The 15,192-nt window shown below is 47.1% G+C and overlaps 1 non-coding gene across 1 annotated transcript; it reads left to right on the top strand.

The window, feature by feature from the left end:
• The first annotated feature begins 9,498 nt into the window (after positions 1–9,498).
• LOC148165839 (5S ribosomal RNA) lies at positions 9,499–9,618 on the top strand. The gene has a single exon (XR_015771138.1). It is a non-coding gene; the product is annotated as a 5S ribosomal RNA (ribosomal RNA).
• Positions 9,619–15,192: the final 5,574 nt, after the last annotated feature.

Raw genomic sequence — 15,192 nt, 5'->3', positions numbered from 1 at the left:
AAACGAATCCACCAATGGCGTCGCCGTATGACTCATCGAGTTTATAAAACGGCCGTTGGCGCGACGAAAATTTTCAGTTGACTTTCGAACGTTCGTACGTACGGTCGGTCGTTCGGTCGAAGCAAGCAAGCAAGCCACTACCTACGTTAATTCTTTTCATTTGATTCATCCGATATCCGAGATGGCGAGAACTAAACAGACGGCTCGTAAATCTACCGGTGGCAAGGCACCTAGAAAACAGTTGGCCACGAAGGCGGCCAGAAAAAGCGCTCCCGCCACCGGAGGTGTCAAGAAACCTCACCGTTACAGGCCCGGTACGGTCGCCCTTCGTGAGATTCGTCGTTATCAAAAGAGCACTGAACTTTTGATCCGCAAGCTGCCTTTCCAACGTCTCGTCCGAGAGATCGCCCAAGATTTCAAGACCGATCTCCGTTTCCAAAGTTCGGCCGTGATGGCACTTCAAGAAGCCAGCGAGGCTTATCTCGTCGGCCTCTTCGAAGACACCAACTTGTGCGCCATCCACGCCAAACGTGTCACCATCATGCCGAAAGACATCCAATTGGCGAGACGCATTCGTGGCGAGAGGGCTTAAATTTCCTCCATCCATCCATCCATCCATCCGATCCGACCATCTAGAATTAACAAATTCTTCATCTTCGAAGGTGTTAAAAGAAGAAAAAAAAAATCGGTTCTTTTCAGAACCACAATTATTTTCCAACGAATTGAAAATTTATCGTTCGCGCATGCAACTTTTTGAGATTGAAAAAAAAAAAAAAAAAAAAAAAAGTTAGGTTATGTGATTTATTCACAAAATTCGTACTTACATAAAACGATAAACTTTTGCTTTTTTCTTTCACATTAAATTTTCTTTTAACTGAGACTATTTGAAACATTATTATATAATAAAGTTTATCATTCTTTGTAATAACACTGTTTCGACAGTCAAATGAATAGACAAGAAAATCAAATGAAAGTATGTATCTCCTCAACAGAATGTGCATTGTCCAAGCGAATCTTTCGTTCGTTTCTTGAAAATAATTGTGGCCCTGAAAAGGGCCATTTATTTGTATCGATGGTGCCCCTACGTCGATATATACGATCGGAGCACGTTCCCGAAACCACCAGGACGTCGTCGTCGTTGAAAAAATTAAATCATCGTCGTCGACTTTTCACTTCTTTCTCTTGGGTGAAGCGGTTTTTTTCGCTTTGACGGTGACGGCTTTGGCCGTTTTCGGTTTCGGCGCTTTCGGTTTCTTGGTTGGACCGGCCTTGTTGGATTTCTTCGCTTTCGATGGCGTCTTGGGTTTGACGGGCGATCTGGAGGCGGCGCTGGCTTTCTTTTCGGGAGCGGACGCAGCCTTTCTAGCCTTCGATACGGCGACGCTCTTCTTTTCGGCGGCAGTTTTCTTAGACTTGGCCGAAGCGGCGGGGGCGGCCTTCTTACCGGCTTTTGAGGCGGATCCTTTTTCGGCGGACGTCGGCGCTGACGCGACGGAACGTTTAGCAACGCCCGTCTTCTTGGATTTCGCCGATGACGACGCGGTCGCAGCGGCAGATCTCTTTTTCGTGGCGGACGGAGCCTTAGCTGCACCGGTGACGGCAGAAGCCAACTTGAACGAACCGGAAGCTCCTTTTCCTTTGGTTTGGACCAACGAACCGGATGCGACGGCGCCCTTAAGGTACTTCTTGATGAAAGGCGCAAATTTTTCCGCGTCGACTTTGTAGTTGGCCGCGACATATTTCTTGATCGCCTGCAACGAAGAACCGCCGCGTTCCTTCAAGCCTTTGATGGCGTTGGTGACCATCTCCGAAGTGGGCGGATGAGAAGGTTTGCTTCTCGGATTTTTGGGCTTCTTCTCCTTCTTCACCGGTGAGGAGCCGGAAGTGGCACCGGCGACCGTCGAAGCTGCTTGATTTTCTACGTCGGCCATATTTTCGTCTATCGCGCGCGCGTTTTTTTCTTTTTATTATAGGTAGGCTTATTCTTCGGTGAAAGAACGAATGAACTTTACAGAACGAATTGGGCGCCAAAGTCAAAGTGTTGGCGCGTTCGAAAACGCGCGGACCGCGGACTAAACGAGAGCCTTCTCGTCGAGTTAGAAAATTCAGTGGGCCTCGAATACAGCAGCATTTCTGAGTTCAGACGTCGAGCAGTGCAGACGTCACAGAGAGAGCGAAGAATACGCGATGCGCGAATTGCGCAACACCAAGGCAAGAGCGGCTTCCATTGCGGGGGAGTCGTTCTTGAAAGGCAACCCGCAAAAACAACAACATTCTTCTGGGAAAAACCAGAAGAAGAAAAAGAACAAGAAGAAGAAGACACGGAGTTGCTCTCCGATCTCTTCTTCGTCGGAGGAGCTCTTCGTCCCCAGGACAGGGAAGCGACCCAAAACCCAGCAGCCGTCGGAGCTGCTCTCCCTTCTCGATCTTCAATTCGAAGACCCCATCCCGTCCACCTCGAGGACGCCCCCCACCCCGGCCCCCAGGACCCAGAGGACCAGTCAGGGAAGCCAAACTCGAAGCTACGCCTCAGTGCTAGCCCAGAGCGAAGCTCCCACAACCACCCAGCCCCTGGAGAGGAATTTGGTGAGTCCTTCTCCAACAGCTACCCCTCTTCCCCCAATTGACCCCTCCTTGGAGGAGCTACTCTCGATTCGAGAGCAGGTTAATCAACTGATTAGCCTGAGACAAGCAGCTCAAACCTCCACCAGTCAAGCCCAGACTTCTCTTCTTCCCCCACTTTTCGCTTCCACTTCCGGAAGCACCACTTCTTCATCAAAAACAAAAGTTGCCGACAAACCGGCTTTCAATTCGTCAGGAAGCCGCCGTCAGCAACAAGTCCCGCCAGTGACGTCAGCAGTGACGTCACCAGTCCAGACCACCCAGACGGGTCGTCAAACTCAACCTCGAGCCGCCGCACAAAACAAGTTTGTCATCGAAAACTTGCCGGCAAATTTCCGCTCGACAAAGGCGCTGGCCAACGCTCTCAAAGCGTCGGCGATCAAAATTTCATCCCTAAACGTCTTCAGGGATGGAAAAGCCACTTTCACAACAACAATTGCTCCGCAACAACAACACCTTCAGATGTTGCAGGACCAGTTTGGAACCCCCGACTGTCGGATTTCTTCGGCCATAAAGGCACAAAAAACTGCCCGGCCAAGAAATCCACCCACCAACCCGACCTTCTCATGCGTCATGCGCGACGTCGACCTCGACATCAACGAGAGAGACGTTCTCGAGGCCTGCGCTGAGGCAGAGCTCCAGGTCGAAAGGACCTGGAGGATCAAGTCCCGGGCGACAAATCGCCCAACACGTCTCTTTCGGTTGGTGACTCGTCACCAACCCTCTCTGGACGCCCTCCTCAAAAAAGGGTTGGTGGTCTTTTTCAAGGTTCGCCGTTGCGAACCTTCCCACGTGCCCCCCCCAATTCCAGCAATGTGCCCACGCTGCCAAGGCGTGGGTCACACTCAAAACACCTGCCCACAAAATCAGGTGAAATGCCCCAAATGCGGAGGTCCGCACCGTCTCTCAGCTTGCACCAGCGAGGAAACTCGTTGTGCAAACTGTAACGGACAACATCTCGCCTTTTCACTCCGGTGTCCCGCCAGGCAAACTCCGGTCGTCCCCGGAGCCCCGGTCCAGAGGATCAACCCGCTGGACACCCCCCTTCCTCCTCCCAAAAAACCCGAGGAAGTCCCCCACATCGACAACCTCGTCAGGATGCTGAGTTACACCCTGGTGAACTCATTCCCTGAGCGTCGAGTCCTGGTCGCTGAAAACATCAAGCGACACGCCAAACTCTTCTTTAACCGGGAAGTAATCTTCAACTTCTCCGGTTCAAATCTCCACGTCTCAGTGAACAAGTGTGGCTGAAAAGGTCAAGGTCGCTACCGTTAACTGTTGCGGCATCCGCCGCAAAAAGGCAGCCGTCGAAAACTTCATTGTCACCGACAAAATTTCCATTCTCGCTTTGACCGAGACAAAATCTCCAAGTCTTCCGAATTTCAGAGGTTTCAATGCCATCCACAGACCGTCAGTGACACCTGCAGGTCCCAATCATCGAGGAGTGGCTCTCCTCGTCAAGAACGTCTACGGTTTTAAACAATTCGCTCTGCCAATTAATTTTCAGAATCTTGAATGCGTTGCAGCCCAAGTGAACATCGACGATTTCGTTTTAACCGTTTTTTCCATTTACGTTCCTCCAGGTTCCCGCTTGAGTCTTAACTTTTTAACCTTTGTCGCTTCGATCGAAAATTCGATAATTCTAGGTGACTTCAATGCGCGTCATGCTGATTTCGGCGACACCTACACAAATTCCAACGGCCGCATCCTCCTCAACGCAACGCAGAGTCTCTCCATTTGTCGCATCAGAAATTGTCAACCGACTTTTCTAAGCAACAATGGGGCATCAAACATCGATCACATTCTCGTGCATGACTCATTCTCACACAGGTGCAGCGAGGAAGCGACCATCGGCACAACAATAACATCAGATCACGTTCCGATCATCGTCGAAATTAATTTAGGTAGGCCCGTGACCGCAATTCCATCGCTGGTTAAAATTCGAGATTTCAAGCGAACAAATTGGAACCAGTTTTCAGCCACCTGCATCGAGCGGCTGCCGTCAATTCTCGAAACACGCAATCCTGACGTCATCGACAAACAAGTTGCTGACCTCACCCAACACATCCAATCATGTGTCCTCGACTCGACTCCCGAGAAATTAATTAATCCCACGAAAAAGCCTCTCCCGCCCAACATCGTTTCACTGATCCGACAAAAGCGCAGAATCTACAGAGAATTCGTCGCTTCACGAGATCCAAACATCAAGACCGAGTGGAACAGATTAAATGCCAAGATTCGGCTAATGATCAACAAACACCGAGAAAACCAATGGATTCAAGCGTGTTCAGAACTCGACTTCCGAAACGGCGCCAGTTTCTGGCACAAGTTCAAGGTCTTGACCGGCCAGAAAACGAGAACTCGCAACCACCTGAAGGTCGGAAATGACGTCATCATTTCCGACAAAGAAAAATCCGAAGCGTTCGCCAACCACTTCAAGAATTCATTCCGAATTCCAGAAGACCCACGGCACGATGAAAATCACATCAAAAGAACAGAAGCCTTCAGAGAAAAATTCAGGAAGCGCTTGCGCAGCTCCACCATCTTTCTCTCGCAACAAGACCGCGAAGACGCCCAGGAAGAAGACGAACTGCTTGATCCGGTCACTCCAGGTCAAATCAAGGCGACAATCTCAGCCCTCAAGACGCGAAAAGCTCCAGGTCCGGATCAAGTGAACAACCTCACTCTGAAGAAAATTCCCAACGAAGTCATTGCTGCAATATGTCAGATTTTCAACAATTGTCTGGACGCCTCCTACTTTCCTAAGGACTGGAAAAGCGGGTTGGCCATAGCAATTTCGAAACCTGGCAAGCCTACAGAGGATCCCAACTCTTACCGTCCCATCACGCTCCTGTGCTCGATAGGCAAAATATTCGAAAGAATTATTACCCTAAGACTCAGCGACAGATGTGAACGGAATCGAATACTGCCTGACCCACAATTTGGTTTTCGGGCAAGTCGATCCACCACCGATCCTCTCGTAGCATTGCAGACTGACATCGCAAGGTACCTAAACTCGGGACAATGTGTTGTTGGTGTCTTTTTAGACATTGAGAAGGCATTTGACCGAGTTTGGCACGCTGGGATAATTCAGAAACTCAAGACCCTGAAATTCTCGGACAGATTCACCGGCCTCATCGATTCATTCCTCACGAACAGGACCGTCAAAATCAAAGTCGGAAAAGAACTCTCGGAACCGATCGAAATCGAAGCGGGAGTTCCCCAAGGTTCAGTCATCTCGCCACTTCTTTACCTGATTTACTGCCACGATTTCCCGGCAGTAAACAACGAAACAATAAGAACGTTTCAATTCGCGGATGACACAGCACTTTGGGCCGGAAACACCACCTCTTTGAGAGCGGCAAACGATGCCCAGAGCGTCCTCGACACCATCCAGGAATGGGCCTCGAAATGGCGAATTTCACCAAATCCAGAGAAGTCATCAGCCGTCCTTTTCAGAAATGGAAAGCAGACGAGAGCGAAGAAATTCTTTCCAAGAAACGTCCAGCTCACTCTCTGGAACAAAGAAATTCCGCTAAAGGACAGTGTTCGATACTTGGGTGTGGAATTCCACAGTTACGGCTCCCTTTCTTCTCCCGATCTCAAAAACACAATCTCCAAGGTCAGAAAAAGAGTTGGCTTAATTTCCAGGTTAAGGGGTGGACTCAGGGGGTGTTCACCCCCAACCCTTCTCCACACTTACAAGATGTACATCAGACCTCTTTTCGAATTTAAATCAGCCCTTTTAGCCTCTCTTGACCGATCCAGTTTGGAGTCCATCGCGTCGTGCGAAAGAAAAATCTTGAGAAAAATTTTCCGCCTAAGCCCTAGGTACCCTTCAGCCCAGTTGCCCGAGATCACACGGACCCAACCAATCCTGGAACGTCTCATCAAACTCCAGGCGTCGTATGTGCAACGCTCCCTTCGGAGCAACAGCGCATTGGCGAAGAACACGATTTTTGAACACTGGCTCACTCCATTTGCTCCCACAGGTCGCGACCAGAGGAGATTTCCAGTCAAACCAAGGCAGAAGAAAATCCATCTTCCCAGCGCCCTCATTCAGGCACATTCGCTCTTTTTCGAATCTTCTCCAGGTTTAACTAACATCATTGACGAAACTCCACTTTCGTTACGCCCTCCACAAATTTTCGGGGCAAATTTTCCACCGCCCCGAAACAACAACAGCTGAAAGCAAACCGAAGCCGGCCCTGTCCACCTCGGACAACGAACCTTCACCGCTGCTCCGCCAGCGCAATTCCACAACCGCATTCCGATCGTGTGTAATCCAACACTCGATCCAGCGCCAAGTCTCTCTCTCTCTCCGTTCCACGACGCAAGTCTCCCGTCTCACAAATTCAATTTCTCGCCCGATCGCCGCAACGGAAAACAAGTCGACCAAAAACCTCGAAGCTGCACTTCCCATCTTTCCTATTTCTTTCTCCAATTCATACTCTTTTCTCTTCTTTTTTCTGCAGTTTCCATAAACACAAAACCACACACACACACACACACACAATCTTGTTTTCTGTTTTCTGCCGTTTGTTTTTTGTTCCAGTTGAGATAGCCACGCCGCGCAGGACAACGGCCGCCATCCCCGAAGCCACCCAAGGTCGTCTCGACGTCCAAGGTTGGCAACAGGAAGTGGCGGAGAATGGACAGCGCGACCATTGGCATCTCGGAACCCACAAACAGCCATTCTTCACTCAGTTTCCTCATTTCACTTTTCTTCGCTGCATCCGCGAGACGATTCCGACATAGGTTTTCCACGGTTTTCCTATGTACTCTGCGCAAATGCGGGAATCACGTCGATAAGTCGGCCGTGGACGCTTCAGGATGCACCTTCTTCTTTAACACGTCACCGAAGACACCAATTACACGCAATCAATCAATTAATTTTTTTTTTTTTTTTTTTGTTTTGTACTCCGATTAACTTGTTAATTTTTTTTTCTTTTTGTACCAACACAATCACCATGTACACAGCGCTGAAGAGGCACAAGCCTAAAGCGGCGCTTTCAGCAGCTTGTTTTTTAACATCTTTTGTCAATTTGTATCACATGACTGTACAACTGCTGAATAAACTACACTTTACTACTACTCGAATACAGCTTTCGCGTGATGGCATCGTTCTCTTTACGCGAAGATCACCGCCTCCGGGTGCGGGAACATGAGCGATTCGGTCGGCGATGGCCTCCTGAATAACCTCAAGTTTTCCCGGACGACCAGCCGACCTCCAAAAGCGAACAAGGACCGATCGAACGTCGACTCGAACAAAGACCCTCCGAAACAAGGAGATGACATCCAAGTTCGACGCCGACGTTACGCGTTTTCCACGAATAACAGGAAAGTTCCGCTTTCGACCAGACAAACTTGGAAGCATCCTCTACAAGTTTCACGAACGAATCGGTCGAAAAGTACGTGCGATCTTTTCGAAAATCGCCTCGCAAAGAGACGCAGCACGGATCGGAGCGACGACCGACGAACCTGCAGAGTGTAGGAAAAAAATTCACAAACGGTCGAAGATGACGTCCGAGAAGGTCGAATTTTTTCAAGAACGAAGATAAAACCTTCGCCTTTCGTAGGAGTTGATTTTTGAAAACGATCTTGACGAACAGGTCGGAAAAAAAACGATGTCAATTTCGGACTCGACCATGAGAAACGAATTTGTACGACGAACGGACTTTTCGAACGACTTTTTTCGCAAAATCGACATTTTTTCCTCAAAAATTACCTCACACGACGAAATCCCATCATCGAAACATCACCGAAAACAGTTTTGACGGCGAAATTCTCGTCAATTTTACGAAAATAAAGGGAAAATCAGACGGACCACCGTCGAACATCCAGCGACGGGAACGGACGAGTTTTTTAATTTTTCTTGCCAATTCATTGCGAAAGAAGCAATTTTTCTCGACGAAACCATTTTATAATCATAAAAAAAACTCCCCAAACACCACAAACCAACAAAAATACGGAAATCTTGCATTGTTTGCATTTTTCAGACACTCTAAATAAAACTACGTCGATGTCGGCGGATTTTCAGTCGGTCGTCGGTCGACAGAAATCCAACGAAATTTTCATTTGTTCTTCTCAAAAACGAAAAACAAACAAATCAACAAAACATTCCCTACTATTAGTCGACATTTCGAGCAGAAACTACGAACGTCGAAAGATTTAAAAAATGAAATATGTAGGTGTGCGTGCGTGCGTACTTACTTGAAACTTTTTTCTTGTTTCATCGTCGCACTGGAACAAATTAAATTTTAATGCAATGTAAACGCGACCACACTTTCGACGAAAACATCTCTATGAATCGAACGACGTCGGAAAAAGAATAAATCGAGAAGAGAACAAATCATGAAACAACACACACCCACCCCGCCCGGCCCGGCCAGAGTGGTGGGAATTTCGATGAATGAACAGACAAAGAAACCAACTCTGTTATCAGTTCTAAGAAAGAAAGCAGGTAGCGGCGGCGGCGAACCTTCGACCGTACTACGGTCAGTTCATGAATTAACCCCGTCCGTTCGGAGTTTATTCATCTCCGGTCCGTGTCGGCGTTTACTTCAAGTGGGTGCTATTTCCATCTAAGCAAGCAAGTGAGTAAGTAAGTTCTCAAATTTTAAATTACGTTAATCGCAAGTGACTCGTTGAGATCGTCAAACGAACAATTTAATTTAACGCCTCATACGAGTTTTTTTTTTTCGTCATTTTGTCGCAAAAAAAAAACTAAAAAACGACTCGCAAAAAAAAATTTTTTTTTTTTCTTCTTTTAAATCTTGTACATTTTCTGACATGTGTACCATCGAAAAATGTCACATCCAAACGATCGAACAATCACAAAAAATCGTCAACGTACCATCTTGGAAAATTTTACCAGGCAACGACCATACCACGTTGAAAACTACCGGTTCTCGTCCGATCACCGAAGTCAAGCAACGTCGGGCGCGGTCAGTACTTGGATGGGTGACCGCTTGGGAACACCGCGTGCCGTTGTCTCTACTCTTTTCTTTTTTTATTAACATTTCTGATGTCAAACTTTTTTTAAATATATTTTTCACTATTTATATTTTCTCTCATGAACTTATATAGTATGAAGACGAAAATTTTTAATTCGTTCGAGTTGAATTTGTGGTTCTGAAAAGAACCGATTTTTTTTCTTTTTTTTCCAACCAACTTCCAAGCTGCTCGAGGAGGATTTATTTTGAACTGGTGTATTTGGTGACGGCCTTGGTTCCTTCAGAAACGGCGTGCTTCGCCAATTCACCGGGCAAAAGAAGACGCACCGCCGTCTGGATCTCCCTGCTGGTTATGGTCGAACGTTTGTTGTAATGAGCGAGGCGACTGGCTTCAGCAGCTATACGTTCGAAGATGTCGTTCACGAAACTGTTCATGATAGACATAGCCTTGCTGGAGATACCGGTATCGGGATGGACCTGCTTCAACACCTTGTAAATGTAGATGGCGTAACTCTCCTTCCTCCTGCGCTTCTTTTTCTTGTCGCTCTTCGAGATGTTCTTTTGAGCTTTTCCGGCCTTCTTGGCCGCCTTACCGCTGGTCTTGGGTGGCATTCTCTTCTAGTCGTCGAGTTAAAAAAACGTTTAAAAACAGAAAACGAGACAGACACGACGTGCACGTTACGACGAGTATACTCGATCTAAAACGCCGCACACCTAAAATCCCTCTATTTATAACGAGCGAGCGACAAACAGGCGCTCCGCCTTAGTTCGTCGTTCGACCATTGCCCTAACGAGATGGCGCTGTACCGACCATATAAATTTCTAGCCTTCGCCGCGTTCGGCATTTATTTCAAGCCGTACGTTTGTCAGTGCGCTTCGTGTCAGTCGCAGTAGGTGTTTTGCTGTTTATATCGTATAACAACATGTCCGGAAGAGGAAAAGGAGGTAAAGTGAAGGGAAAGGCGAAGTCTCGTTCCAGTCGTGCCGGACTTCAGTTTCCCGTCGGCAGAATTCATCGTCTTCTGCGTAAAGGAAACTACGCCGAAAGAGTGGGTGCAGGTGCTCCCGTTTATTTGGCGGCCGTAATGGAATATCTAGCCGCCGAAGTTCTCGAATTGGCAGGAAACGCCGCCAGAGATAACAAGAAAACCCGTATCATTCCGAGACATCTTCAATTGGCTATAAGGAACGACGAGGAGTTAAACAAGCTCCTTTCCGGCGTTACCATCGCCCAAGGCGGTGTCTTGCCCAACATCCAGGCGGTGTTGTTGCCCAAGAAGACCGAAAAGAAGCCTTAAATTTAATTCTTCGCCGCCGTCATCTCGAACGAAAAACAAAAACTTTTATAAAAACCATCTTCACATCGGCCCTTCTCAGGGCCAAAAATTCAACTCGAACGAATTGATTTTTTCGCCAAAATACAACAACCTATGAGAATCATGTTAAAAAGTCTTTTAGATATTTTAAAGTTAAACCGATCAATTAATTCATTATACGAGCGTAGACTGAACGGAAGATTTTCGATTACATTCAACCAAGAAAGATGATTTTTACGACTTTTCATCGTAATTTTTAGAAAAATTCAATGCCCGACTAAAGCACGAACTCGACAACTCTATCTATAATAATTTATTGATTATCTAATTCAAGAAACATTCCGATTCGTCGTAAATTTCTTCACATTTCGCACATTAATCTGTTAAGAACATACACACACACACCGGTCGCCTATACGTGCTCTCCGTCTCGATAATTTCTTGCAGCAGCAGTCGTCAGCGGTGAGCCGTAATACTACAATCAATCGTTTTATTTGCTATGAGATTTTGTTTCAAGTCACGTCTGAGGAGAGTAACTCTACCCCATATTGGACATAACCTCAAATATACTCTTCGTGGCAAAAACGTTCTTTTAACGATGGTCATTCTAACCTAAAACTGCTGTCAAAATTGTCAAAGTCGCCGCCTGGATCACAAATTAAAATGATCACTCACTCCGTACGATTTTCATTTCGATTTGAAGACAAACACACAATTGAGCAACATATTTAATTCGTTTGATTTATTTTGTGGTTCTGAAAAGAACCGTTTTTTTTTGTTTGTTTGTTTGCTTGCCTGCGGGGGGTTTGTTGTTATTCCTCTGAGGATGCGGATACACGTCATAAAATGATAAAATTAACCGCCGAAACCGTAAAGGGTACGACCTTGACGTTTCAGGGCGTAGACGACGTCCATGGCGGTGACGGTCTTACGTTTTGCGTGTTCGGTGTAAGTTACGGCGTCACGGATGACGTTCTCGAGGAAGACCTTCAACACACCTCTGGTTTCTTCGTAGATGAGACCGGAAATACGTTTCACACCACCACGACGAGCCAATCTTCTGATCGCCGGTTTCGTTATACCTTGGATGTTATCGCGTAGAACTTTGCGATGACGTTTGGCGCCACCTTTTCCCAATCCTTTGCCACCTTTACCACGACCGGTCATCTTGATAAAATTAGGAAATTCTTCGTACAAAACGACGTAGCTTCGACCAAGTTCGTTATGGAACTAACGTCAAAATTTCATTCCGCGGGACTATTTATAAGTTACGGCAGCTCCACCTCGCGTTAAAAACGAATCCACCAATGGCGTCGCCGTATGACTCATCGAGTTTATAAAACGGCCGTTGGCGCGACGAAAATTTTCAGTTGACTTTCGAACGTTCGTACGTACGGTCGGTCGTTCGGTCGAAGCAAGCAAGCAAGCCACTACCTACGTTAATTCTTTTCATTTGATTCATCCGATATCCGAGATGGCGAGAACTAAACAGACGGCTCGTAAATCTACCGGTGGCAAGGCACCTAGAAAACAGTTGGCCACGAAGGCGGCCAGAAAAAGCGCTCCCGCCACCGGAGGTGTCAAGAAACCTCACCGTTACAGGCCCGGTACGGTCGCCCTTCGTGAGATTCGTCGTTATCAAAAGAGCACTGAACTTTTGATCCGCAAGCTGCCTTTCCAACGTCTCGTCCGAGAGATCGCCCAAGATTTCAAGACCGATCTCCGTTTCCAAAGTTCGGCCGTGATGGCACTTCAAGAAGCCAGCGAGGCTTATCTCGTCGGCCTCTTCGAAGACACCAACTTGTGCGCCATCCACGCCAAACGTGTCACCATCATGCCGAAAGACATCCAATTGGCGAGACGCATTCGTGGCGAGAGGGCTTAAATTTCCTCCATCCATCCATCCATCCATCCGATCCGACCATCTAGAATTAACAAATTCTTCATCTTCGAAGGTGTTAAAAGAAGAAAAAAAAAATCGGTTCTTTTCAGAACCACAATTATTTTCCAACGAATTGAAAATTTATCGTTCGCGCATGCAACTTTTTGAGATTGAAAAAAAAAAAAAAAAAAAAAAAAGTTAGGTTATGTGATTTATTCACAAAATTCGTACTTACATAAAACGATAAACTTTTGCTTTTTTCTTTCACATTAAATTTTCTTTTAACTGAGACTATTTGAAACATTATTATATAATAAAGTTTATCATTCTTTGTAATAACACTGTTTCGACAGTCAAATGAATAGACAAGAAAATCAAATGAAAGTATGTATCTCCTCAACAGAATGTGCATTGTCCAAGCGAATCTTTCGTTCGTTTCTTGAAAATAATTGTGGCCCTGAAAAGGGCCATTTATTTGTATCGATGGTGCCCCTACGTCGATATATACGATCGGAGCACGTTCCCGAAACCACCAGGACGTCGTCGTCGTTGAAAAAATTAAATCATCGTCGTCGACTTTTCACTTCTTTCTCTTGGGTGAAGCGGTTTTTTTCGCTTTGACGGTGACGGCTTTGGCCGTTTTCGGTTTCGGCGCTTTCGGTTTCTTGGTTGGACCGGCCTTGTTGGATTTCTTCGCTTTCGATGGCGTCTTGGGTTTGACGGGCGATCTGGAGGCGGCGCTGGCTTTCTTTTCGGGAGCGGACGCAGCCTTTCTAGCCTTCGATACGGCGACGCTCTTCTTTTCGGCGGCAGTTTTCTTAGACTTGGCCGAAGCGGCGGGGGCGGCCTTCTTACCGGCTTTTGAGGCGGATCCTTTTTCGGCGGACGTCGGCGCTGACGCGACGGAACGTTTAGCAACGCCCGTCTTCTTGGATTTCGCCGATGACGACGCGGTCGCAGCGGCAGATCTCTTTTTCGTGGCGGACGGAGCCTTAGCTGCACCGGTGACGGCAGAAGCCAACTTGAACGAACCGGAAGCTCCTTTTCCTTTGGTTTGGACCAACGAACCGGATGCGACGGCGCCCTTAAGGTACTTCTTGATGAAAGGCGCAAATTTTTCCGCGTCGACTTTGTAGTTGGCCGCGACATATTTCTTGATCGCCTGCAACGAAGAACCGCCGCGTTCCTTCAAGCCTTTGATGGCGTTGGTGACCATCTCCGAAGTGGGCGGATGAGAAGGTTTGCTTCTCGGATTTTTGGGCTTCTTCTCCTTCTTCACCGGTGAGGAGCCGGAAGTGGCACCGGCGACCGTCGAAGCTGCTTGATTTTCTACGTCGGCCATATTTTCGTCTATCGCGCGCGCGTTTTTTTCTTTTTATTATAGGTAGGCTTATTCTTCGGTGAAAGAACGAATGAACTTTACAGAACGAATTGGGCGCCAAAGTCAAAGTGTTGGCGCGTTCGAAAACGCGCGGACCGCGGACTAAACGAGAGCCTTCTCGTCGAGTTAGAAAATTCAGTGGGCCTCGAATACAGCTTTCGCGTGATGGCATCGTTCTCTTTACGCGAAGATCACCGCCTCCGGGTGCGGGAACATGAGCGATTCGGTCGGCGATGGCCTCCTGAATAACCTCAAGTTTTCCCGGACGACCAGCCGACCTCCAAAAGCGAACAAGGACCGATCGAACGTCGACTCGAACAAAGACCCTCCGAAACAAGGAGATGACATCCAAGTTCGACGCCGACGTTACGCGTTTTCCACGAATAACAGGAAAGTTCCGCTTTCGACCAGACAAACTTGGAAGCATCCTCTACAAGTTTCACGAACGAATCGGTCGAAAAGTACGTGCGATCTTTTCGAAAATCGCCTCGCAAAGAGACGCAGCACGGATCGGAGCGACGACCGACGAACCTGCAGAGTGTAGGAAAAAAATTCACAAACGGTCGAAGATGACGTCCGAGAAGGTCGAATTTTTTCAAGAACGAAGATAAAACCTTCGCCTTTCGTAGGAGTTGATTTTTGAAAACGATCTTGACGAACAGGTCGGAAAAAAAAACGATGTCAATTTCGGACTCGACCATGAGAAACGAATTTGTACGACGAACGGACTTTTCGAACGACTTTTTTCGCAAAATCGACATTTTTTCCTCAAAAATTACCTCACACGACGAAATCCCATCATCGAAACATCACCGAAAACAGTTTTGACGGCGAAATTCTCGTCAATTTTACGAAAATAAAGGGAAAATCAGACGGACCACCGTCGAACATCCAGCGACGGGAACGGACGAGTTTTTTAATTTTTCTTGCCAATTCATTGCGAAAGAAGCAATTTTTCTCGACGAAACCATTTTATAATCATAAAAAAAACTCCCCAAACACCACAAACCAACAAAAATACGGAAATCTTGCATT

This window comes from Gnatocerus cornutus, unplaced genomic scaffold (assembly GCF_029298725.1).
Source record: "Gnatocerus cornutus isolate USDA-ARS CGAHR unplaced genomic scaffold, icGnaCorn1.1 ctg00000178.1, whole genome shotgun sequence".
NCBI lineage: Eukaryota > Metazoa > Arthropoda > Insecta > Coleoptera > Tenebrionidae > Gnatocerus > Gnatocerus cornutus.
The sequence above is the reverse complement of the archived record's forward strand: the minus strand, read 5'-3'. Positions and strand labels throughout refer to the sequence as shown.